This window comes from Capra hircus, chromosome 17 (assembly GCF_001704415.2).
Source record: "Capra hircus breed San Clemente chromosome 17, ASM170441v1, whole genome shotgun sequence".
Classification (NCBI taxonomy): Eukaryota; Metazoa; Chordata; class Mammalia; order Artiodactyla; family Bovidae; genus Capra; species Capra hircus.
The window spans coordinates 1,456,719-1,482,699 of NC_030824.1; the positions used below are offsets into that span (position 1 = coordinate 1,456,719).

The window sequence follows — 25,981 nt, forward strand, 5'->3', positions numbered from 1 at the left end:
ATTTTTTTAACAAATTCAAGCAACACAGAATTACGTTGGTAAGCATTAAAAGTAACAGTCTGTTCCCCAGCATCTGTTAACTGATGGGCTTTTCTCACTGATTCTTCTGAGTCATCCCCAACAGGGGTACTTGTCCTCGGAGGCCTGATGTCTTCGGAGCCAAAAAGAGATCGAATTCCCTTCAGAAGCAAAGGAAAGCTTTATAATTCCGTCAGAGAATTGAGAGCTAGGAGCTTGGACTCAAGAGCACGCAGCTCCCTCTCCTCTCAGGCTGTGAGCGGGATGCTTCCTGGGGCTCTTGTCTGTGGGAAGCGGGGGCTCAGGGCGCAGAGAGGCGGGCGCCGCCGCCATCTTGCACTGCGGGGGCGCGCGGCCCTAGTGCTGCGCTGAGAGGGTGAGGCAGCCATTTCGCATCGGGACTCGTCTGCAGTGCTGTGTGGGAGCCGGCTGCTGCGGGCCGCCCTGCTGTGAGCAGGTAAAACTAGACCAAGTACAGAGGAAAAAGAAAAGGTTCGGCTTTATTACCCAGATTCTAGTCTTATTTCCATTTATTAATGGGCTTTGCTGGTGACACTTTCTTCCTCTTAGAACTTCTGGTACACAACATTGTAAAGCAATTACACTCCAAAAAAAAAAATAATAATAATAAACTCTTCCCCCCCCCCCAAAAATGATAACTTATTTTTCTGCCATTTGCTTTCTTTAATATTTTTCCAAGTCCTTTCACACGTCTACCTTGATTTTTTTCAAATGGCTACATCATTTAAAGGAGTATCATAATTTATTCCATTCCCTTGTTGACAGACATTTTAGTCGTCTGTCGTTGTTTCTTATTATATGAACAATATCATAAATATCCTTTTACATATATAGTTGGCTTTCTTTTATAAAATGTTTTTCCGATTTAAAAATAATGCATATGCATGGTTAAGTTCTTAAAGAAATGTATAAAAAAGTGTAATGCCTAAAGGTGAAAATTTTAAAGTCATCCTTAAGTCAGCAACATGAGATACTGAATCTCAGTTTCTCAAAATATTTTAATTTCTTTTCCTAGAACTTAATAGAATAAAAAGAATGGAAGTAAAACCAAAATCTTCCTCCAACACTCTCCCAATTGCTCTATATTTATAAAGTGATTGTGAAATAGTAAGAGATGGGAACATTCTGTATTTGGTTGAACTTTTTCTTAGTTGGTATAACTTTAAATTTCCATGTAATAAAATTTTGTCACTTGTGGAATAAAAATCAGAAAACAAGTATGATGGCTAAATAGACAGTAAACACACAATATACATTTAAAAAATTTACTGAACAGAGTTTAAAACCTGAATCCTCAGCACTTCCCTGGTGGTCTTGTGGCTCAGACTCCATGCTCCCAATGCAGAAGGCCCAGGTTCAATCCCTGGTCAGGGAACTAGATCCCCCATGCTGCAACTAAATCCTGGTGCAGCCAAATAAGTGAATAAAAATAAATACTTAAAAAAAGACCCAAACCCTCTAGAAGAAAGTAATTGAGAAAACCTGGTCTCTAATATTCAATCAAAGTGCTAATTACGTGTAGGAAAAGAAAAAAAGACATCTGAGGAAAACACACCTGTTATCTATTATTTTGTGCGTGTGTCTTTTAAAAAATCTTTAGTTAGAGGATAATTGCTTTACAATATTGTGTTGGCTTCTGCCGTACAGCAGTGTGCATCAGCTACAAGTACACGTATGTCCCCTCCCTCCCAAATCTGCCCCACTCCCCAGCCTGTCTCACCCCTCTCGGTTGTCACTGAGCACCAAGATGAGTTCCCTGTGCCCATACAGCACCTCTCACTGGCTATCTGTTTCACAAATGATAGTGTATTATATCAATGCAACTCTCTCAGTTTGTCCCACCCTCCCCTTCCCCCTCTGTGTCCAAAGTCCGTTCTCTATGTCTGCATCTCATTGCTGCCCTGCAAATAGGTTCATCAGTACTATTTTTCTAGATTCCATATATTTGCATTAATATATGAAATTTGTGTTTCTCTTTCTGACTTACTTTGTGCTGTACAAGCATGAAGCTCTAGGTTCATGTGTAAACTCTAGGTTCATCCACCTCACTAGAACTGACTCAAAAACATTCCTTTTTATGGCTGAGTAATATTCCATTGTATATAGGTATCATATCTTATTTATCCATTCATCTTCCAGTGGACGTCTAGGTTGCTTCCGTGTCCTAGCTATTGTAAATAGTGCTGCAGTGAACACTGGGGGTACATGTCTTTTTCATTTATGGCTTTCTCAGGATATATGCCCAGTAATGAGGTTGCTGGGTCATATGGTAGTTTTATTCCTAGTTTTAAAAGAATCTCCATATTGTTCTCCATAGTGGCTGTATTAATTTGCATTACCACCAGCAGTGCAAGAAGGTTCCCTTTTCTCCGCATTGCCTCCAGCTTTTATTTTTCGTAGATTTTTTGATGATAGCCATTCTAACCAGAATTTTGGAAAACTCAGCAGTGGCCACAAGAGTGGAAAAGGTCAGTTTTCATTCCGGTCTCTAAGAAAGGCAACGCCAAAGAATGCTCAAGCTACTTCACAGTTGCACTCATCTCACACACTAGTAAAGTAATGCTCAAAATTCTCCAAGCCAGGCTTCAACAATACGTAAATGGTGAACTTTCAGATGTTCAAGCTGGATTTAGAAAAGGCGAGATCAGAGAGCAAATCGCCAACATCCTCTGGATCATCAAAAAAGCAAGAGAGTTCCAGAAAAACATCTATTTTTGCTTTATCGACTATGCCAAAGCCTTTGACTATGTGGATCACAACAAACTGTGGAAAATTCTTAAAGACATGGGAATACCAGACCACCTGACCTGCCTCCTGAGAAATCTGTATGCAGGTCAGGAAGCAACAGTTAGAACTGGACATGGAACAACAGACTTGTTCCAAATAGGAAAAGGAATACGTCACGGCTGTATGTTGTCACTCCGCTTATTTAATTTATATGCAGCGTACATCATAAGAAACGCTGGGCTGGATGAAGCACAAGCTGGAATGAAGATTTCTGGGAGAAATATCAATAACCTAAGATATGCAGATGACAACCACCCTTATGGCAGAAAGTGAAGAAGAGCTAAAGAGCCTCTTGATGAAAGTGAAAGAGGAGAGTGAAAAAGTTGGCTTCAATCTCAGCATTCAGAAAACTAAGATCATGGCATCTGGTCCCATCATTTTATGGGAAATAGGTGGGGAAACAATGGAAACAGTGGCAGATTTTATTTTGGGGGGGCTCCAGAATCACTGCAGATGGTGATTGCAGCCATGAAATTTAAAGACACTTGCTCCTTGGAAGAAAAGCTATGACCAACCTAGACAGCATATTAAAAAGCAGAGACATTACTTTGCTAACAAAGGTCCGTCTAGTCAAAGCTATGGTTTTTCCAGTAGTCATGTATGGATGTGAGAGCTGGACTATAAAGAAAGCTGAGCGCCAAAGAATTGATGCTTTTGAACTGTGGTGTTGGAGAAGACTCTTGAGAGTCCCTTGGACAGCAAGGAGATCCAACCAGTCCATCCTAAAGGACATCAGCCCTGAATATTCATTGGAAGGACTGATGCTAAAGCTGAAACTCCTATACTTTGTCCACCTGATACAAAGAGCTGACTCCTTGGAAAAGACCCTGATACTGGGAAAGATTGAAGGTGGGAGGAGAAGGGGACGACAGATGAGATGGTTGGATGGCATTACCGACTCAATGGACATGAGTTTGAGTAAACTCCAGGAGCTGGTGATGGACAGGGAGGCCTGGCGCGCTGCGGTCCATGGGGTCGCAAAGAGTCGGACACGACTGAGCAGCTGAACTGAACTCATGTCTTGGCTATTGTAAATAGTGCTGCAGTGAACACGGGTATACGTATCCTTTCAGGTCATGTTTTTTTCTGGGTAAATGCCCAGGAGTGGGATTGCTGGATCACATGGCAGCTCTATTTTTAGTTTTCTAAAGGACCTTCATCCTGTTCTCCATAGGTTCTCCAGTTTACATTCCCATCAACAATGGAGGAAGGTTCCCATTTCTCCACACTCTCTCCAGCATTTATTGTTTGTAGACCTTTTTGATAATGGCCATTCTGAGCAGCGGAACAATAACACAGTTTATAAATGTTTAACTAACTCAGACATCCTTTTTAAAAAATCTTCATTAAACATTATTTTTCCATTACAGAAGTAACACCTGTTCATTGTATCACACTCAAATACAGAAGTATGGTTTAGGATTGGGACCACGTTGTACTTATTTCCACAGGCCTGGATTTCAGAGGTTTGATAAAGTTCACTGAATGAATGAATGATTCCTGCCTTCCTTTTCCCATCTCGCTATCTTCCTATTCACATTTAAAAGAAGTCAAACCCTTAAAGTTCTAGAATGTTGCTCCAGGAATCGAGTTTCAGCTGCTGTGGGAGCCAGGGAGAATCAGGCTCCATGGTGGTGGGCTGCCCAGGTCTCAGGCAGAGGGGTGCTGTGTTTCCCCTATTCTAGGCCCCTTTCATCATGAGTGAGACTGTGGCTTACGTGAACTGAACTCTGGCAATAATTCCAAAGGTAACAGCTTAGGGAAAACTTCAATGTTCTGAGGAGGTTGGAGGGGCAGAAATTTCTGGGTGACAACAGGCTGTGTAGCCTCAGTTTCCTTTATGAGTCTCTTTTGCCAAAGCCCAGCCTGGGAAAAACCTGAAGTCATTAGAATTGGGATCTGGCAACATCCCAAAATACCAGGAACAAATTCACCCTTCTGATGCTTCAGATTCTTTAGAAAACATGGGCTGACGCTGTGGAAAGGGCAAGTTACAAAACAGTCTGTACAGAGAGTACAGAGCTTTCTCTGTAACTTTATTCAGCTTCTCTGGATAGAACCAAGTTGGGGAAGGAAGGCTGTTTGGCAGTGTGTTATCTGTGGTTATCTCAGGGGGCGGGAGGAAATTATTCCCAGTAATTTTTATTTTCTTTTTGGTGTGCCTCCAAAACTTCTACAGTGAACATCTATCACTTTTCATAATCAAGAAATCTTTAAAAAATGAAAAAAAAAAACCCAGGCGGTTTGATACATGTCCTTTGTCCTGCTTGGTAAGTTTAGGACTTGCTTCTAGACAGAATTAGTAAGAAGAGGAACAATCCAGCAGCCTTGTTATGGGAGATTGTGGGACTGTCTGACGCATTCATTCGTTTTCCATTGCTGTGTAACAAAAGACCACTGAGTGAGTGGCTTCAGTTCAGTTCAGTCGCTCAGTCATCCGACTCTTTGCGACCTCATGAATCGCAGCACGCCAGGCCTCCCTGTCCATCACCATCTCCCGGAGTTCACTCAGATTCACGTCCATCGAGTCAGTGATGCCATCCAGCCATCTCATCCTCTGCCATCGCCTTTGCCTCCTGCCCCCAATCCCTCCCAGCATCAAAGTCTTTTCCAATGAGTCAACTCTTCATATGGGGTGGCCAGAGTACTGGAGTTTCAGCGTTAGCATCATTCCCTCCAAAGAAATCCCAGGGCTGATCTCCTTCAGAATGGATTGGTTGGATATCCTTGCAGTCCACGGGACTCTCAAGAGTCTTCTCCAACACCATAGTTCAAAAGCATCAGTTCTTTGGTGCTCAGCTTTCTTCATAGTCCAACTCTCACATCCATACATGACTACTGGAAAAGCCATAGCCTTGACTAGACGGACCTTAGTCGGCAAAGTAATGTCTCTGCTTTAGAATATGCTATCTAGGTCGATCATAACTTTTCTTCCAAGGAGTAAGTGTCTTTTAATTTCATGGGTGCAGTGACCATCAGCAGTGATTTTGGAGCCCCCCCAAAATAAAGTCTGACACTGTTTCCCCATCTATTTCCCATGAAGTGATGGGACTGGATGCCTTAGAGCAGCATATATTTATGATCTTAGTTTCTGTGGGTTGGCAGTCCAGGCATGGCTTAAATAACTCCCCTTCTCTGGGCCCACAAGGCTACAATCAAGGTGTTGACTAGGCTGCTTTCTCATCTGGAGGCTAGACTGGGGAAGAACCTGTTTCCAAGGTCACTCAGGGAGTTGGCAGATTTCAATTCCTAGGTCTGTAGGACTGAGGGCCCCAGTCTCTCGCTCTTTCTTTGGTTCAAAACTGCCCTCAGCTTCTAGAGGCCAAGTGTAGTTTCTTGCCACATGGGCTTTCCCAATATGGCCACTTCCTTCAACAAACCAGCAAGAAGAGCCTCTAGAGCAAGTTTGCTAGCAGGATGTTGTGTGCGTTAGTTGCTCAGTCATGTCTGACTCTTTGCAACTCCATGGACTGCTCTATCCATGGGATTCTCAAGGCAAGAATACTGGAGTGGGTTACCATTTCCTTCTCCAGGGGATGTTCCCAACCCAGGGATCAAACCTGGCTCTGCTGCATTGCAGGCGGATTCTTTATCATCTGAGCCACCAGGGAAGCAAGCAAGGTGTTATTATTATTTTTTTTTTTTGCCACACTGCACTGAATGTAGGATCTTAGTTCCCTGACTAGGGATAGAACCTGTGTTCCCTGCATTGGGAGGGTGGAGTCCTAACTGCTGGACCACCAGGCAAGTCCCCAAGATGGGGGACTGTGTCTTATACAATGTAATACAGTCACAGAATGATGTCCCATCCTCTTGGCCAGATGCCAATGGTTAGAAGTAAATTGCAAGTCCCACCTCAGGGGGATGTCTGACTTCAGGGAAAAGGATTACCTGAAGGTGGTGTTATGAGATGAATGTCTGTATCCCGCCCCCCCAATTCATGTTGAAGACCTAACCTCCAGAGTGGCTGTGTTTGGAGATGAATTCTCAAAGGAAGCAGTTAAGGTTACATGGGGTCATAAAGGTGGGGTCCTTATCTAATAGGATTAGTGTCCTTATAAGAAAAAGCTCCAGAGATTTCTCTCCTTTCACACACACAGAGGACAGAGCGAGAAGGCAGCCACCTGTAAGTCAGGAAGAGAGCCTCCCTAGAAGCCACACGGGCTGGTGCCCTGATCCGGGACGTTCAGCCTCCAGCACTTTGAGAGAATACATTGCGGTGTTAGAGTCCAGTCTGTGGTATTGTTATGGCTGCCTGAGCCGACTTGGACTTCGTGCCAATGCCAGGGGCCACTGACCACGGTAAGGGCAGCTTAGAGTCCATCAGCTACACTTAACATTGTGAGGATGGCTGGAATTCCAAGCAGAAATTCCAGAAGCTTCTAGTAACGTGGATATTTTTGTAAAAATACAGATTCTTCTCAGAGATCATCCAGTGTGGGGCCTGAGAACGTTCCATGATCCCTTCCAAGGTGATTCCAATGCTGAAGCATGTCATCCACGTTTGATGGTTCGAGTCCAGCAGCTTCAAATTCCAGCCCACTTGCTGGCTATGGGACCGTAGATCAGGGGCTCCTCCTTCCAGCTAATGTTCCTTTATCTGCTGAAACCTGTCAAGTTATCAAAAAAATAAAAAATAAAAAACACCCTCTGGGGAATTCCCCTGGTGGTCTGGTGGTTAGGACTCAGCACTTGCACTGCCATGGGCTTAGGTTTGATCCCTGGTTGGGGAACTAAGATCCTGTAAGCCACATAGAGTGGCCAAAACTACCCCTGAAACAAAAAACAAACCAACCCACCCCCTGGTGTTAGCAGCTCCTCTTCCCAGTCCAGCCTCAGCAAAAGGAGGCTAGAATGCCTTATATCCCTCTGCCCACCTGTCTAGGTCATGGAGAAGTTCAAAATCAGAAGGGGTACAAGGTTTGGGGGCTGTTCAAACATGGAGGGGACTTAGGTCTTGCTTGTTCTCATGTTTCCTTTTGGGGAATGCTGAACTATACCATGGGGCCCTGGAGAAGGTGAAGGTCCAGATATAGATCTGAGGTGAGGACCAGTGCTCCTGGACACCAGGAGGAAAAGCGGTCTCTGGCCAGGCTGTCCATGAGCAGGTGGAGTGGCCTCCATGTGGTGCCTGCCAAGCAGGGGCCTCCTTTTTCTGGCATCACAAGGACAGCATGGCTGGGCGTAGGGCTGTGTATGGGCTAGTTGACTCAAGAGAGTATTAAGTGACCTACAGAAATAAAGTATGGGAAGCTTCTTGTACTAGGTTTATAGAATATAATTCACACCAGAATCTTGTCAAATGAGAAGGTGCCTGTAAACCGCAGGGCCCAGTGCCTGGTGTGTACTACGTGTTTGCTAAACGAAGTTATTTTTCTATTATATCAGAATCTCCTGGAGCGTTTGGGTGCCTATCACACCTCTGTTCATACTGTCTACTGTCAGGGGCCCCATTCCTTTTGAGGCTAAGAGATCTGGGGTTTGAAGGATGAGGTTTGGTCTCTACAAACTGAGGGACCCTGGTTTTCCTCCTTTGTGATGGCTGGAGTACTCTGAGTATTAACTGAGCTTTAAAGGCAGAGGGCTTAGCTCCATTCCCAGCTCTAGTAAGTGTTATTACCATGTGTTGTAATAAGGACCCCAAATGGTGGCAGACTGGGCGGCATGGATGTGTTTTAGTCTGGGAACCAAAGGGCATTTGGGTGAAATATATCACCAGGTCCAGATTCCTGGGCATGTGGCCTGTGCAGTCACGGGGCCCCATACTTCAAAGAGCCCCACGCTCAGGAGGCCCTCAAGTTTGGCTCAATGCTCTGGTGTCGCCATCTTGAAATTCCTCCTAAGGTTTGACAAAGGCCCCTTAATTTTTGTTTTGCACTGGGCACCATAATTATGTAACTCGTCCTGTCATATTACATCTTGACTCAGGTTCTTAGGAGCCATCTTCATGTGAAGTTTCCAAATTTCTTATATCCCTTTATCTTGTAGCAGTCTTTTACTTAAAATTTTTTTTAAAAAATTGGCTATTTTAGGCCTTAGTTGTGGCACGCAGGATCTTTGATTTTCACTGTGGCATGCGAATTCTTAATTGCGCTGTGTGGGAGCTAGTTCCCTGAACAGGGATCGAACCTGGGCCCCCTGGGAGTGAGGAGTCTTAGCTACTGGACTGCCAGGGAAGTCATTATCTTGTATGAGTCTTGATATATCTTCAGTGCCTCCTTGAATATGAAGTTTCAGAAGGCAGGGGTTAGGAGAAGGTGGACACTCGAGGACTAGAGAAGGGGGAAGGAGCCGGGGCTGGAGACAGTGTTCAAGATACCCTCAGCGTAGTCCTGACACGTGCAGATGCATGAAAGGACGTGGTTTCCTGTTAAGACCCATGTATGGGGCACGTGGAGGCTTGACTCGAATTTTGAGTGGAAGGTAGAGCACGGAATAAGAGCAGCAGGGGAGGAGGGGCAAAAGCAGGTTCCGCTTCTCCTTCTTAGGCTGGTAGGGCCAAGGCCAAGTACAGAAAGTGAAGCCAACAGTATCCAGTTACCATGAAACAGGTTCACGCAGGCGAGGCCAGGCTCTGGGGGACAGAATGCTATTAGAGCAGAGCTCTTCGCCTTCAAAGAGGGAACTCAGAGAGGTATCCAGGCAGAGAGCCATAAACACAGCCTGAGCGCTCGTTCGCTTTTTGGGTGCCCCAGGCACAAGGAAACTGCATCCCATTTGGCAAAGTGCTAAGAACAATTTGGTATCGATTTGCTTTTCAGCCCAAGCCAAGGATGCCTGTTAAAGACTTGAGGTTTCTTGAAATTCTTCAACTTTTGATTATTGCAGGTTTTCCTATAGTTAGAGAGAATGAAACCGCCTAAAGTGGTTGAAGGGCTTGTTCTGGGTCAGGAAGTGATGGGAAGAAGATATGTAACTACCTACTTCCTTTGTAGGACTCTTGAAGAGGGCCATCCCCTCCCATTGCCATGGAGACCCCAGCGAGGCCCTGCCTCTGGGGCTGGCTCCCTGGGCTATCAGCGCAGTGGTGGGGTGTGTGTGTGTGTGTGTGTGTGTCCCTGGACTCTGATTTCATGCTTGCTTTGTCATAGTCTCTTCAAAACTTGTGGTATAACACAAATGATCACACTGGAAAACAAATGCTGTAAAATACACAGAATATACTGTGGTATAATTGTGCTGGTTGTGGAGAAGCAGATGGAGTATTTATTTTAAAAAGTCAACTCATAGTGCACTATGAACAACGTGTTCTGAAGAAGGGATGTTTCGAGGACTGTTGTTGCTCTTTTTGTGTGCTCAGTCGTGTCTGACTCTCTGTGACCCCATGGACTGTAGCTCATCAGGCTCTTCTGTCCGTGGGGTTTCCCAGGCAAGCATACTGGAGTGGGCTGCCATTTCCCTCTCCAGGGGATCTTCCCGACTCAGGGATTGAACCTGCATCCCTTGCATCTCCTGGATTGGCAGGCGGATTCTGTACCACAGCGCCACCTGGGTGAGGACTGTTGCCGCTGTCTTCTGAGCATGTCAGCAAAGTCTGGGCTCCTTGGTCACCCTGTCCCACCTTCCCTCCCTACCAACCTGTGAAGGCTTTGAAACCCTGATCTGTGTATGCCTGAAGTCCTAGACCACCTAAAACAGTGTCTGCACTTGAATACTTTCTCTGGGTGAACTGTCTTCTTCCCGGCTCCAAACAGTCCCAGGCTCCTTCCAAACCCGGGAAGTCAGAGCTCCTGTCCAGAGGGGCGAGGCCAGACGCTGAGTCAATGACTGGGGTGTTTCTGTTCTGCTGCGGTTGCCTCAGCGAGTGATGAGGATGAGCCTGGGGTGCCCCAAGGCCCACAGAGCTAGCCAATTGATGCAGTCAGCTTCGGCCTATTTCCCAGGCCTAACAAGTAGGTCTGATATCACCTACTTTCCCTAAGACTTAAAGGTAGTTAAGCATGGCAAGGGGATAAAGTCATAAGGTCTTCAGGGTGTATGCTCAGTCAAGTTCGACTCTTTGCGACCTCATGGACTATAGCCTGCCAGGCTGCTCTCTCCATGGGGTTTTCCAGGCAAGAATACTGGAGTGGGCTGCCATTTCCTCCTCCAGGGGATCTTCAGGATTGAACCCGGGTCTGTTGCATCTCCTGGGCTTCCCAGGCATTGCTAGTGGCCAAGAATCCACCTACCAATGCAGGAGATGCAAGGGCTTCTGAGAGATTCAGAATTAGACCTGAATAGGAAAACGTCTTGTATTTTTATTTATGTTAAGGATCAGGGTCTTAACTCTGTATATTAAATATACATATTTTAAACACAAGGAGCAGTGGGAGTGCTGCTTCTTGATCTGACCAACCCTCTGGAATGTGCCCAGGCTCCCAAGCCGTCTGTCTGATCTGATACAGATGAAGGAGGACATATTTCTATGACCAGGAATTGGACCTCCTTCATCCAGGCTTCCTACCACATCTGCTAACAGGCCAACTGGCCCAGGTGTCGTCCACGGACCTCAGCCCATGAGAGGAATGGAATGTGACATGTTTTGCTGATACCAGCACTCCAATGGTGGTGGGGCAAATAAGGAATTGATTTTCCTTATAAAAGAGTCGGAGTAATAGTGCATTCTGTGAACATTGGCACATTGAGGTTAAAAAGATAGCAAGAGAATGGTTGTCTAGCCGAGTTGAGGCTTTCAGGGAATTGTTGCCTTAGTAACACCATTATTGGCATTTACTGAGAACTTACCAGGTACCTCGCCCTCTGTTCAGTGCTGTGTGCACATCATTCTCTCCTAACACTCCATCTTTGAGGTACGGACTGTTGCTATCCCTCTTTTTATAAAGAAGCAGGCTTAGAGAGGTTAAGTGGCTCGCCAGCATCCTCAGCTTTGCCAGTGCAGAAACTCCGCGGCTCAGTCTGCTAGACTTAACAGGTTCTAGCTTGCCTTTTACAAGGTGATCTCATATTTCCTAAATATGTTCTGTGTGGCAGGTGCTGGCAATAAGGTGAATTGGAATGGTTTAGTCAGGACTCTGTCCACTTCGTGAAGAGATGACAGCTCAACCTGAATAGGCAGAAAGTGGATTTGTTGACTTACAAAAAATGTCCAGGGTTGGTTTTGCTTCAGGCATGGCTGGATCCAGCAAACAAAAATGTCTTTGGGATTCTGTTCCTTAGTTGCCATGTAGGTTCCATCTCAGAGAGGCAATCTTGTGGTAGCAAGATGGTTGCCAACAGTGCCAGGCTTGCAACCTTACAGTTCTAAGTTCAGCAAGTTAAGAGCAAAAGGAAATGCCTTTTGCTGTTGTTTAAAACACATTCGCTCACCACCCCGCCAAAATTCGGTTTGTTAAGACTGCTGTGGCTTGGATCATATACTCATTCTTTTCTGACCACCCTGGCCAAGGGGCTGCAGGGCTCTGGTAGGTTCATCTGCATCGTGTGTTCACCCTGGAGCCATGGGTAGTCAGCAGCGGGATAAAAGTGGAGGAGGGCTGAAAACCCAGCAGGCAATTGATGTGCAGTTATCAAAAGAAGTGGGGATGGATATTGGGGAGGCAAAAGCAACAGTGGGGAGCTCTGAGAATATAAAGAAGGGGCACCTAACTAACAAAGCAAGGGGCCAAATTCTTAATTTATGATGGGAGATATATGCCTGGTTCATGACCCAACCAGACATCCACCTAGAGCACTGCCCGCCATCAGTCCAGCTAGGAGCACGCTGTTTTAGTAGTATAAAATCACAACAAACGGAATTCTGTGTTTCTAAGAAATTTGTTGTTGTTTAGTCACTAAGTCAAGTCCGACTTATTGTGACCCCATGGACTACAGCACACCAGGCTTCTCTGTCCTCCACTATCTCCCAGAGTTTGCTTAAATTCATGTCCATTGAGTTGGCGATGCTTTCTAACAATCCCATCCTCTGCTGCCCTCTTCTCTCTTTGCCTTCGATCTTTCCCAGCATCAAGGTCTTTTCCAATGAGTCAACTCTTCGCATCAGGTGGCCAAAGTATTGGAGCTTCAGCTTCAGCATCAGTCCCCCCAGTGAATATTCAGGGTTCATTTCCTTAAGATTGACTGGTTTGATCTCCTTGCAATCCAAGGGACTCTCAAGAAAGAGTCTTTAGCACCACAGTTCAACAGCATCAATTCTTCAGTGCTCAGCCTTCTTAATGTCCAACTCTCAGATCTGTACATGACTACTGGAAAAATCTAGCTTTTGACTATATGGACCTTTGTCAGCAAAGTGATGCCCCAGCTTTATAATCTGCTGTCTAGGTTTGTCATAGCCTTACTTCCGAGGAGCAAGAAATATGTCCATCAAAGCATTTGTGGGCAAGTTGGTTCAGTTGTGAGGAAAAGAAAACCTGAAATACCAATTATTTAAAGAGGATGTACGTTTATTTCTAGTTAAAGCAAGTCCAGAGGTAAACAGGTTAGGCCTGGTATGGCGGCTCCATGTTCATCATTCACCCAGGCTCCTTCTCACTTGTGGCTCCATCACCACTCACACATAGCGCCTTCTCCTTCATGGATCAAGTAATGTGTTCAAGTTCCAGCCATCGAGCCCACATTCTACCCTGCAGAATGAAGGGAGGAGATGGGCACATACTCTTTCAAGGACGATCCCAGAAGTTGCTCACACCTCACAAGCAAAAATTGAATCAATGGGTTCTATCTTCAAGGAAGGCTGGGAAATGTGGTGTTTACTCTGGGAAGAGCAGATACAGGGAGACAACAGGTCTTTGTCAGAAGGGCACCGCATCGGATAGCCCCTTTTCTGTTACAGACAGTGGCCTAACCAATGGCTGAAGACTAGTCACCTGGAAGCCAAGCACCTTCCAAGGGCAACCCTCAACATGTAGGACACAAGCAACCGGCACTCTTTGCTGCTCTCTTTTTTGATCGTCACTCCATTAGCATATTCTAATATGAAAAAGTCCAGTTGCAATCCAACTGCTTCTTCTTTTTCTAAAAAAAATGTTATCTTTAGCTGTACTGGGTCTTCGTTGCTACGCACAGGCTTTCTCTACCTGTGGTCAGTGTGGGCTTCTCACCGCAGTGGATTCACTAGCATAGCACAGGCTCTAGGGAGCATGGGCTTCAGGAGTTGCAGCTCACAGGTTTAGTTGCCTTGCAACATCTGCAATCTTCCAAGACCAAGGATCAAACCCATGTTTCCTGCATTGGCAGCAGATTCTTAACCACTGGACCACTAGGGAAGTTCTAGTTGCTTCTTAAAATTATACATTGTTTTTCTTAGAAATGAGTATGTTCCTAAATTTTAAAAAAATGTGTTTTCAATAAGTACTAAAACAATGCCAATATGTATAAGTACTAACTTTCTCCAAACCCTTTATTTTAAACCATAGCAGCCTGCTGCAGGGCTTCCCTGATGGCTCAGTTGGTAAAGAATCCGCCTGCAGTGCAAGAGACTCTGGTTCGATTCCTGGGTCAGGAAGTTCCCCTGGAGACGGGATAGGCTACCACTCCAGTATTCTTGGGCTTCCCTTGTAGCTCAGCTGGTAAAGCATCCTCCTGCAGTGCAGACCTGGGTTTGATTCCTGGGTTGGGAAGATCCCTTGGAGAAAGGAAAGGCTACCCATTCCAGTCTTGTGGCCTGGAGAGTTCCATGGACTGTATTGTCCAAGGGGTTCACAAAGAGTTGGACACTACTGAGTGACTTTCACTGTTCAGCCTGCTGCATGTCCTTCCCTTTCTTTCATGATCATTTAAACACATCTGTACGTTTCACTTTCACAAAAATGGGTTCTCCTGATATACATAACTCTGAAAATTTCTTTTTGCTTAAGAAATACATCATCGACATGCCAGAGGTTAAGAGCTAGATATCTCACTCATTTTAACAGTTGCATAATGCTCCAGAATATAGCTCTTCTGTAAGTGATTCAAGCATTCCTTTTGATGGGCTATTTCCATTCTTCTGTTACCATCGGCATGTTGCAGTAAACCTGTTGTATGGATGTCCTTATTTATATCTCAGTGCTCTTAGTTCTTTGAGATGGGGTCTTTGAAGTAGCACTGTTGGGTTAAAGAAAAAAGAAAAGCCACTCAGTCGTGTCTGACTCTTTACGACCCCATGGACTATACAGTCCATGGAATTCTCCAGGCCAGAATACTGGAGTGGGTGGCCTTTCCCTTCTCCAGGGGATCTTCCCAACCCAGGCATCAAACCCAGGGATCAAACCCAGGTCTCCTGCATTGCAGGTGGATTCTTTACCAGCTGAGCCACAAGATGCATTTAAAATTTTTTAATCAATATGATGATTGATTAAATCATCATATGATTTAATCCATAATGTATGGAAGTTTTCACTGACCCTAATTCTTGCCAGTACCAGAGGTCACTGCTCTTCTGATTGACAGATTGTTGCCATCTGACTGACAGTGACTTATGGTACCTTGTTGCTTTGCTTTACATCTTACTGACTACATGTACACTTGATCCTCTTTCATAAGCTTACTGAAATGCAGACAAGCATAATGGTTCAAGGATTCTGGAGTCATTCCACCCAAGTCTGTGTCCTGGTTTAAGATGTGTGACTACCCACTGTATGACTTGGGCAAGTTACTTCATTTCTCTGAGCCTATTTCCTTAGCTGAAAAACAGGGATATTATTTATTTCCTAGGGTAAGTTATATGAGAATTCAGAGATATACTTGTAAAGTATCCAAAACTCTAGCTAGTCCACAGCAAGTACTAAATAAATGGTCGGTGACTATTACTGTTGGGTTGCCTATTGGGTGTTCTCTACTGGTGTGATTGTTTTGTAGGGATGAATTTGTGGTGACTCTTTGTATATTAGCTATATTAATCTTCATCTGTCATTTATGTGGGGAACATTTCCCCAGTCTATCATGCATCTTTTACAGAAGGGTTCCCCAAATTTCTGCTTATACAGTCAAATATGTAATTTCCTTTAGGGTTTCTAGGCTTGTTGTTTTGCTTATGATCTCCCATTATAAAATTATAGTCTCCTAAAAATTCTTCCAATAATTTTCATTTCAGCATTTAAATCTGTAGTCCTTCAGTATTTTGTGTATGATGTATGGATCTGGTTGTTCTCTTGGCACCTTACTGGAGTTCTGTTTGTATAGTAGTTCCACATATCACATTTAATTGAGAAACTTCATGAAAAGAGAAATTTGGAAGAAAATAAATTACAGTATTTGCGGCAGTAAGTAATTAGTTGGGTAGTTCTGAGTTTTAATGGAATTTGATTTTTTCTCTTAATGGACTCTTCCCCTTCTCTCTTTTTTCACATGAAATATTATAGGAAACTCCAACATACAAAACTGGCTGTTACTGTTCGACATGGTGAAAGATAATGAAGTTACAAAGTGGAAGAGTAAGAGAATCAAGAGCCTTGTAAACAAGGATAAAGTTTTATAATAAAAGTTTAGATTTTATTGTGAAATAATGGGGGAAATGACTAAAGGATTTTAGGCAGAGGAGTGACACAATCAGCTCTTCCAAGAACGGGCTGAAGGAAGACAAGTGTTTGGGAGTGACACCGCTAGAAAGACACCAAGTCCCAGCAACAGACGCTTCCCGTGGACACACGCGATGGCATGGAGACGGTGGCAGGGTGTACTGCAACGACACATCACGGGATTTAATGGCTGACTAGGATATCTGGGGTGAGAGAGAAGAAAGCGTCAAGAATCCTGTCTGTGTTGTGGTTTGAGAAGCAGTGGAGGAGGGTGCCATTTATCAAGAAAAGGACACAGCGCAAGAACAGCAGGTTGAAGGGAAACAGCAGGGCTGGCGCTGCCCCGTGTGCCCGTGCGCATGCTTAATGTGGAGTCTTTGTGACCCCATGGACTGTAGACCGACAGGCCCCTCGGTCCATGAGATTTTCCGGGCAAGGATACTGGAGTGGGTTGCCATTTCCTACTCTGCAAGGTATCTGGATGCTAAACAAGTGGGGGAATATCCAGATGACAGGTGGTCATTCAGACATGGAGCTCAGGGAAGGTGCCTGGAATTTATCAACATACAGTCAGAAACCACAGAGCCGTGAAACTGGAGGAGCTTTCTCAGACCGTCTACAGGGCGAGAAGACCTAAGGCACAGGAAGGCCACTGCTCTGGCTGCGCTCTTGGACTGTAAGGACAGAACTCAACTCTGGCAACTGAGCCTCTGCATATGGCTGTACAGGAGGTACCTTGTACAGTGATAGGTTAACAGTCTTCTCAGGCAGTGTAATTTATTGGAGGGATATGAGGCAGCTCTCAAGAATCAGAGCAGCTTAACATTCAAGAAAATCAAGAACCTGAACTGAGGAAATCTCAGTAACAGGAACTTAACGCCTCTTACATATCATCTGCTGGCTAGCTTCCCAAAGGAAAGGTGAGGTGCTCTTCTCAGAAAAGGGGGGGAAAAGTACAGAGTAGGCAAACGCAGCTGTCTACCCTTGGCTTTTCAGTACATGCATTCTTTAGGACAGTTTTATAAATGACTCCATTCAACACACTGGAGAAAATGAATTCCATCTTCCCAGGGGAACTAATCTAAAATGATTTCTAGTTATCACATTCAGTGTCAAATCTAGATTTCTGCGTGACAGTCATTCTCCCCTAGATCTTAACCCCATCTTGACAGTCTACAATCTATGGAGTTACTGGTATATAATCATCACCAGCACACCCATATGTAGTACTTTGGGGGAACACTGCCAGCAGAATAGCTCAGTTCCAACGGAGGAAAGTTTGACTGGGGTAACTTGGGTCAGGCTCAAACTTCAGCCAGGAAATGTGAGGGGCAAAGTACTGAAATGGAGGAGAGGGATAAAAAGACAAGGTAGGAAATATGGGTAGAAATTATACAGACTTATTTCCACAGGTCACAGAGCTAGAGCCGGTAGTTCTCCTAAGGTATGCACAGGTGGCTGGTTCCAGGAGCCCAGTGGACACCGACATCTCAGGATGCTCAAGTCTCCTAGGTAAATGGCATTCTACAGCTGGCTCTCTGCACCCATGGGTACCACATCCCCATATTTAACTGTCAAGTTTGATCCATGTTGGTTGAATCCAGGTGCAGAACTTGTGGTTGTGGACAGCCAACTGCGCATTCTGTTTTTCCTTGCCTATACACTGTATTTTTCCTTCAGTCAGGAGTTTTTGACTAATGGGAAGACCTACATTTTTATTCCTGAGATATACGTGGGTTGAAAATTTCCAAGTCTTTTGAATCTTCCCAGATACCAATATTACATAAGTCAGTCTCTATTCAAACTGTCTTCTCACGAAAGATCTAAGTAATATGGCAAACTACCCTCATAATTCTGCAACTTGTAGAATCAATCTCCAAGTTTTAGTTTATAATTAAGCATGCCTAACTCAAGTGGTCTTAACCTTCCTTATCCACTTCAGATTGTTCTACTATCAATAGCTACCTGGTCATCCAGATGTTTTCTCAAGAGGTACAAGATTCCAATGACACGGGGAGGATCTCTACTAGCTTCTTCGCCATTGTAAATGGCTCATTGCCCTCCACCCCCACCCCAGTCCATAGACAGCAAGTGTTCCTGCTGCCTTTAATTCAATCAGTGCAATAATCAATTCCAGATCCCCCATGCTTCTGAGGGTTTGAAGCCTACTATTTAACTGTTACCAATTTCTGTAACCAGTCATTTGGTTACAAGCAAAAAAACCCCCACTTTGTTTGACAAAAACAGTGAAGATATATGGTGGTCTCAGAAACAATGGAAAATCTGGATAATCAGGTTTGACAACAGAAACCAGGGCATCTTTGGGGATGTCTTCACCTAACTCCTATGATTTCCTTGGGACACCACAATCAGGACTCAGTTCCTGTAATTTTGTGTCACCTCTCTTAAGACTCAAAGTCTTGGTGGGAGGGGAATTTAGATTGTACAAGCGTGGATCACACAGTCCAACCTGTCAGACAGGGGGCACGACACAAAAATACTGTCATTTACAGCATCCCCACAGAATGGCAAAGAGTAGTATTCCGAAGGAAAAATGGATATCTATCACTAAGAAAAAGGTGGGGGTAGGAGACAAAAAGCAATGGGTATCTGCTATACCAATACTGAGAACTGAACCTACAAAGGAGCAACAGCCGGCAGGGAAGGAAGAAAATGACACTTCAAGAGTCAGGATGCTGGTGGGAGGTGTTTGTGCTGCTGAACATTCAGATGTTTATGTAATGGATTTGGCAGTAGAAGGCCATTATTGACTTTGACTTTGCAGGAAGATCAGAATACTCAAAGACTTCAAGGAAAATGTGACTTTATCCTTCTCTCTGCCTAGTGTGAACACTGCAAGAGGTCTTAAATAGATTAATGTTGGTTGAGAACTGGAATAATCTTTGATGAACACCGAAATTATAAAGTTTATAAGCCAAATACACTCAGACATTAAAAATTAAGGAAGTTACTGAGCTCAGAAAGGTTCAAGAGTAATCAGATTGAGTAATGGATGAATATATTTATCTAAATATTCACTAATATAAAGGCAGGTCTTTTAAATTATTTGACAAAACAGGCTCAGTGTTAAGTAACTTGTCAAGGTCGAACAGTAAGCAGTGTATTTTAAAAGTTCTTTATTTTAAAATGAGTTTAAATGTGAGCAGTGTAAAATATTAAAATACAGAAATGTAAAGTTGAAAGTCATGTAATCTACACTGTTTAAGACTTTTCTATGCATTATGAACATAAACAAATTTTTAGATGAGTTCATACTACACATATTTCTAGCAATGGTTTGTTTCACTTAATAAATTATGGCCATTTTTCCATGCCAGTATGTAATAAATGTATTTTGTTCTTTACGACAGACATGTAAATGTTCTTATATGGTTGAACCAGGTGTTTTATAGTGGTTATAACGAATTCTTTGCTGATAAACATTTAGATTTTTTACTATATTCTTCTACCATGTAATTAATTTTTATGCTTCTGTAGTAACTTAAATATGTCAGCTCTTGTTCCATTCTATCTTCTGGACTGGAAAATAATATCAGTGTAGCTTTGACCTCTAGTTTAATACTTAAAGATTCTGATATTGGTAGACAGGTATCTTAGGACTCAATTTCAAGTAACTGAAACCCAACTCAAAGTAACTTAAGCAAAGAAGGGTATTTATTGATTCACATAACTGAAAAGTCCAGGGGATATACTAGCTTCAGGCACGGTTTGATCCAGGGGCACAAACATTGTCATCAGGACTCAAGTCTCTCCATCATTTGGCTCCATTTTCCTCTGTACTGGCTTCATTCTCCGACTGGCTCATTTGAAATGTTGGGCCCTGTTGGTTTGAGCTTTTCATCCTACAGAGCTAAGCAATCTCAGTAAAGAGCTTCTCTTTCGTAGTTCACTAAAACTCTTAGGGTTGAGAATCACTGGACCAACTTGAATCACACGACCAATCCTGAACCCATCACTATGGTCAAGGAGATGGACTGTGTTGATTGATCAGGTCAGATTGAACCATGTGGACTGAAGAAAGGGAGAGGAAGTTCAAAGAAACATCAGGGAGTCATTACAAAGGAATGGAATGGAGGCTGGTCAATCAAAACCAACCCATGTCAGTGGTAAGACCAGATACTGAAGAAGTTTAATCTCTGCTCATAAAGTTGAATGGTAATCACTGGCATTGTTCCTTCCTTGATGATAAAAGTATTCTCAAAACAAATCATGAGTAGTTAAGTTTGTCCTCTACTCAGGAGGCTTGTAATCCATCTGAATGGAATAATCCTGTCCAACAGCATATCTGGATGATACAAGGGTTTCAATGTAAGTAAACTCAGTCGTCACGAGTCTGAGAGCCCAACTGTCTTGCTGACATGAAACAGGACAACCAGCCTCCCGCTGGCAAATAGTTCTGTGAGACTTCCTCAAGTCAGTGGTGGATTTTAAGTTCAGTGGGAAAGTTTTATGTTCCTTTAAGTCTTTTGCCAAGTTGAACTGGTACATTTCTGTGAATACTGGTAAATCAGATTCATCTCTGTATGACCACAGAATGGAGGAATGGACAGTGCTTTCAATCTGCTCTGCTCCTTCAGATCTGGCAGAAAGGGTCCCAAGTGCTGAAAATGATGATCTAATATATACAGGCATAGAGGCTTACTCTGCAGTTAAAAAAAAAAAAAAGCTGCTGGTCAAGGAGTATGTAGCATGCTCCTTCCTGTTGTGAACATTAAGTCCTGTAGAGTACAGAAGTACAGGTTGCTTCTGTTCAAAACTTCTTGGTGGAACTGCATATAAGATAGCCGAGATCAGCTGTAGTCTTCTGAAGGACAATGTCTGATTGCAGCAACATGTCAGAAAGGCAGGCAATGGCTGAGTCAGGTCAATAGACAGGAAGTAAGGTACCTTCAGCAGGGCCAGTCAGTAGCCAGGCTAAGATCTGGAAAAACAGGCAGTTTAATGTTGAAGTTCTGTAAATTAGCTTTAACCCTGAGTATTCCAGGGTTAATCCATACCATTTACTCTAGATACAATTTTATGATCTTAAAGGGCCAGTCAGGTATAGCAACTTTCACTTTCCTGCTGATCTGCCCAAGAACTTTCAGCTCAGGAGAAGGGTATCTCTTAAATCCAGACTTGAGGTTCTGTCTAGGAGTCTATGCTACATCTGGGAGTGACAGGGTTGGGAGAGCCAGGTTCATCAAGGTTGGCCCTATTTTCTTTGGTAATCAAGTCTCCATCTTCTGTAATTCAGCTCATCTGAGAATCATCTTATTAACAAGTCAAGGCCTCAGACTGGTTGAATGGTACTGCTGCAAGATGAGATCTGAGGCATGGAGATAGTAAGTTACTAGGTTTGAGTTTTAGGCTTTTTCCATCATCAATTCTTATACACAGCATACATTAGACTCTTGAACAGATAATCATCTTTACCTTTTAAGTCTCTCATTTTAACAGGGTTAAAGGGAATGACTGGCAGTGATAGATCAACGTATCTTCCGGTCAAGTCCAGGAGAAAAAGAAAATCGAGTTGACATTATGAAGGTAGTGAAAAAACCGAGTTTGTAGACAATTTCTTCTTTACAAATAATAGTTGTATATACACAAGCAGGCTAGTCATCAGATTTTGTTGAAGATGAGCAGTATAGAATAACCAGACTTAGGCTTTGTTTGATGATTTGTATACTGAGTCACATAATCACAATTAGTGTAGAGGATAAGAGACAAAGATATAAAGAAACATTCCCAACTTTTAAGCAGTGCATTCATTAAAGTAGTTGAGGACAGCTGGCCCTAAAGTCGATTCTGAATAAGGTTTTTTCTCAGGGCATGGATTAAAGTCTACTTGATCTCCGTAATCTGGTCTGGGAGTTCATGTATCAAATCCCTCCTGAACAGACAATTTGTCTTAATGCCTGAGAGTATTTCATGACAAGGAATGAAGTCAGCCACTGTGATTCAGCTAAAACAACAGATGAAATTCCATGGAAACATCCACAAGGATAAGGGACTGTGGTCTTGTGACATTAGGAAGACTCAAGAAGCTTGTCTACTGATAAAACTCTTTAGCTGCAGGCTTTGTAGATTTCCCTCCACGTTAGTCTACATTTCCAGGAGAAAGATAGATATGCAATTTGAGATGCCCACCAAGTAAGCTATCGAGGCCTGATCCAAAGGCCTACCTCTAAATATCATTTAACATCAACAACTGATGGTATCAGACATCAAAAGATTCATCTTAAACTCTCTCATTGGCTGGAAGAAAATTTTTACAATGGCCACATTTTAAATTACACACACAAGAAAAGGGTGTTCAGAGACTGTCTCTTGTGGATCAGGTATTACATGTAGAGCTGAGTACTCCTAATTTTTGAGCAGAACAGGCAGATATGCCAGTGATGAAGGAATTGTTTTAGCAGTTTTTCAAAGGTTATTTGCTTCTTTATTCTGGAAACAGCAGTTAAACTGAATAAAAACCAAGTAGTAGTGTAACTGCCAATGGCTGAGTGATAGTGATGTAGTTTGAGAAGATGAATAATCATCCGGTGCCCTTTCAGGTAATGTTGCCAGTCTCTGAATTCTGCTTTCATAGTTTATGGTTATCTCTTGCACACGAAGTAGAGTACCATGGCTGAGGATGGGAGGTCCAATGAATAGCTGGTCTAATACTGTCTCAATGAGGCATCAACTTTAACATCAGCTTCAATACTTGGTGTTTACTGTATTCAAGGAGGATCAAGACTTCAAGGTCATGCATTTTAAGTACCACTAGAGCATCCGGTGTTGGTGGAAGAAGTTGAATAAGGGGGTTTGTCAGTGTAATGCACAAACTGTTCTCTGGCTGTATCATTCAGGAATCACTGGAAGTCTATTTGTGGTTAGAGGGCTATTATTCTAGGTCCATTTGATGTCACTTTCAGCCGACACGACTAATCTTGGGGGCAAAGGTATGTCCATCTTCTTGCACTTCTCTGAGTATTCCTAAGAATGCTCATTATCAACTGAACACCGACATGTTGAGTAGACGTACAGAACAGAATGCGATTCAGGTCGAATATACTGTTGTCTAGGGCAGTGGTTTCCAACCTGTGTTCTGAAGAATTCTAGTTGTTGTAAAGAAGTCTCCTTAGGTGTCACCATGATGATAAAGTAAGATGCTTGTGGCAGGTTTCAGGCCCCCCACTTCTGCTTCCTCCAGAGCAGCTTCACTCTTACTCTGGGCTTCCATAAAGTTTTCATTCAAAGGGCTTCACGGCCACAAAGCCTTTGGAAAACCAATGATCTAAGAGTAAGTTGTTCACAAAATGCTGAAATAAAAAAAATAGGTCACAGAAACCAGAAACTGTGAGCAAAGCCTGTGGTAAGCCAAAGCGTTCTTCTATTTATTCTTTCTCTAATGTGGGCCACATTACAAAATGAAAAAGTTAACATTCCAGTCTGCTACAAACTCAAGACTGCCTGATTGGGCTTTAAGTGACTATCAGGGCAAGGCTATTGGTTTTAAGTGACAATAGCGCTGGGTTTTTCTGCAGTCAGCAAATGGCTGCAAAATGCATTAGTTTCTTTGTAAATATTATTTCAAGAAGCCCTTGCCTGGATGACTTCAAGTATTGTAAGATTTCAATGGGCCACAACTTAAATCCTAAGAAAGTATCTCCTTCTCACCCATTCCCTTTTACTCTATTTTTCTCCTTTTCCCTCCTCACTCACCTGAGATGTAGTTCCCTTAAACTAGACTTACAGCACAATTCTATGAGAGAAGTATATTGCTAAACATCATAAAATTAATCTATCTTTCTGGCAGAATTAACTTCTCCACACTCCTCTCCCATGTATCCCCACAAATCTTCTAGAGGTTTCTTTGACAAAAAATAAAGCTAACTGTCAAGATGTAGGGTTCTCAGATGATGAAGACATACTAATTCAAGAAGTTATTGCCAAGGTAAGAAAAAAAGGGGGGAGGGGGGAAGAATTTCAAAGATACTGTTTATTCCTAGGTCTCCAGGGCAATTATGTTGGCAATCAGGAAACACTGGCTGTATTGCTTTAAAGAAGTTTTCCCATTCCATTAAAAGAAATGCTACAAAAATAACATTATGTATTTGATTAAATTAGGACACACTGGGCCAAACAACTAAATGAGGCTCTTTACTGTAAGCCTTTTGAGATCCTTTAATACACTACACTGCATTAACAATCAGGGAAGGGGACACATTTTACAGTATTTTATCACATTATTGGACTACAGAAGCTCTTTATATATGATACATATTACATGTGTATATCAAATATATACATACACACACATACATATGAACAGTACTATTCTAAAAAAAATGATGGCTCATTCTATGTAAATATTAATTTGGGGATAGAGGACCACAGAGTTGTGTCTGGGAATATTAATTAGAATTAAAAAAATAAGAAAAAGGAAGACATGGAATCAACAGGGATCCCCAATCAACTAGGCCATCTTTGGGAAGACCACAAAGATGGATGAAAGATCTAAAAGTAGCTTTGTGTTTTCTAATGGGTAGACAGTCTACTACTGCCAAACCCCAGAGATGACTTCAGGTCCAGGTACAACTATCGCAAGATCACATCTCTGACATCCTAACTGACTGAGGGCACTGACTGAGACCGGGAAGTTGGAAACTTTTCTGGGGTTCCCAATCTCCAGTTATTTTAACACAGCACATAAAATAGAGGCTAAGTTAATTCCAAAGAGAGAACTGGACTGGGAGTCAGAAGGCCTGGCTTCTACCATTTTGCAGCTGTGTAACCTTGGATAACTTTTAAATTTCCATTTCCTTATCTGAAAAAAGGGATTACAATTTGTGTTATTTGGTAACTAAGATTAATGCCAGTGAAAGTGCTTTGAAACTGTAAAGTGCTATATAAATATAAGGGATTACCATATAGGTTCTACCTGGATGTATCAAGAGGCCTTTTCTGGAATCTGATTGGAGCTTTGTGAGATGCTGTTAGGTAAAGGGATTCCTTGGTAGAATTTCTTACATTTGTGTGAAAAGTTCTGGTTCCTGAGTAATCCCAAAGAAGATGCTGTGAGTTCACTGTGCCTTTGTTTTAATCCCAACGGGTCAGAATATCTGCTTGCTCATTCAGTAGGCTACTACAGATTTGAAATGGAAAAAGAATGGGGTCCAGATCAGACAATTCCTGAATTTCAATCATTTGAGACAGTGGGGCGTGGTCCGATATGGTTCTCAAAAAGATGCTGCCATTCTTCAGACAGTGCTGATAACTAAAAATCCCCTGGTCCAAATTTATTATGTGTCTCTGAAAGCTTTAACTGGAGAAACGAAATGCACACTTATGGAACAAGCTGAACCTTTGTTGTGATAAAATGGCTTCAGCTATTTGGCTTGAGAAGTTGAACTTCAAAAGGCTGTGTTGAATCTGGGTAGAACAGGACAGGAGTGGAGGTGAAGGCCACATCATGATGATTCGCTGGATACGCCTCCTAGATCACAGTGGTCCACTGGAATGATGTCTTCTTCAGTACTGAGGTGGCAGAATCCATCACCATGGGCAAAAATCCAGGTACCAGATCTGCAGGCTGATGGAATAGCACAAAGGTGATCAGAAGATCCAGGTGAACACTCGGCAACCAGGAGGCACAGGACTGGAGAGAAGAGTGACAAAACATGAGATAACAAATGCTTGGAATTAGAAACACAGGACCCTGGGCTGGG

At 43.1% G+C, this 25,981-nt stretch overlaps 2 long non-coding RNA genes across 3 annotated transcripts in view; one reads left to right on the forward strand and one right to left on the reverse strand.

The window, feature by feature from the left end:
* On the forward strand, positions 1 to 21,062 carry LOC106503045. Its single transcript, XR_001296723.2, has 2 exons — positions 1 to 475; positions 16,107 to 21,062. It is a non-coding gene; the product is annotated as an uncharacterized LOC106503045 (long non-coding RNA).
* Positions 16,859 to 25,981, reverse strand: part of LOC102169320 — a 12,591-nt gene continuing 3,468 nt past the window's right edge. The window contains exons 2-3 of one of the 2 annotated variants that reach the window (XR_001919354.1): positions 17,673 to 25,911; positions 16,859 to 16,936 (exon numbers count right to left, since the gene is read on the reverse strand). This is a non-coding gene — a long non-coding RNA (uncharacterized LOC102169320). Of the gene's footprint in view, positions 16,937 to 17,672; positions 25,912 to 25,981 lie in introns of those variants that run through there. The other variant, XR_310645.3, reaches the window with a different exon arrangement.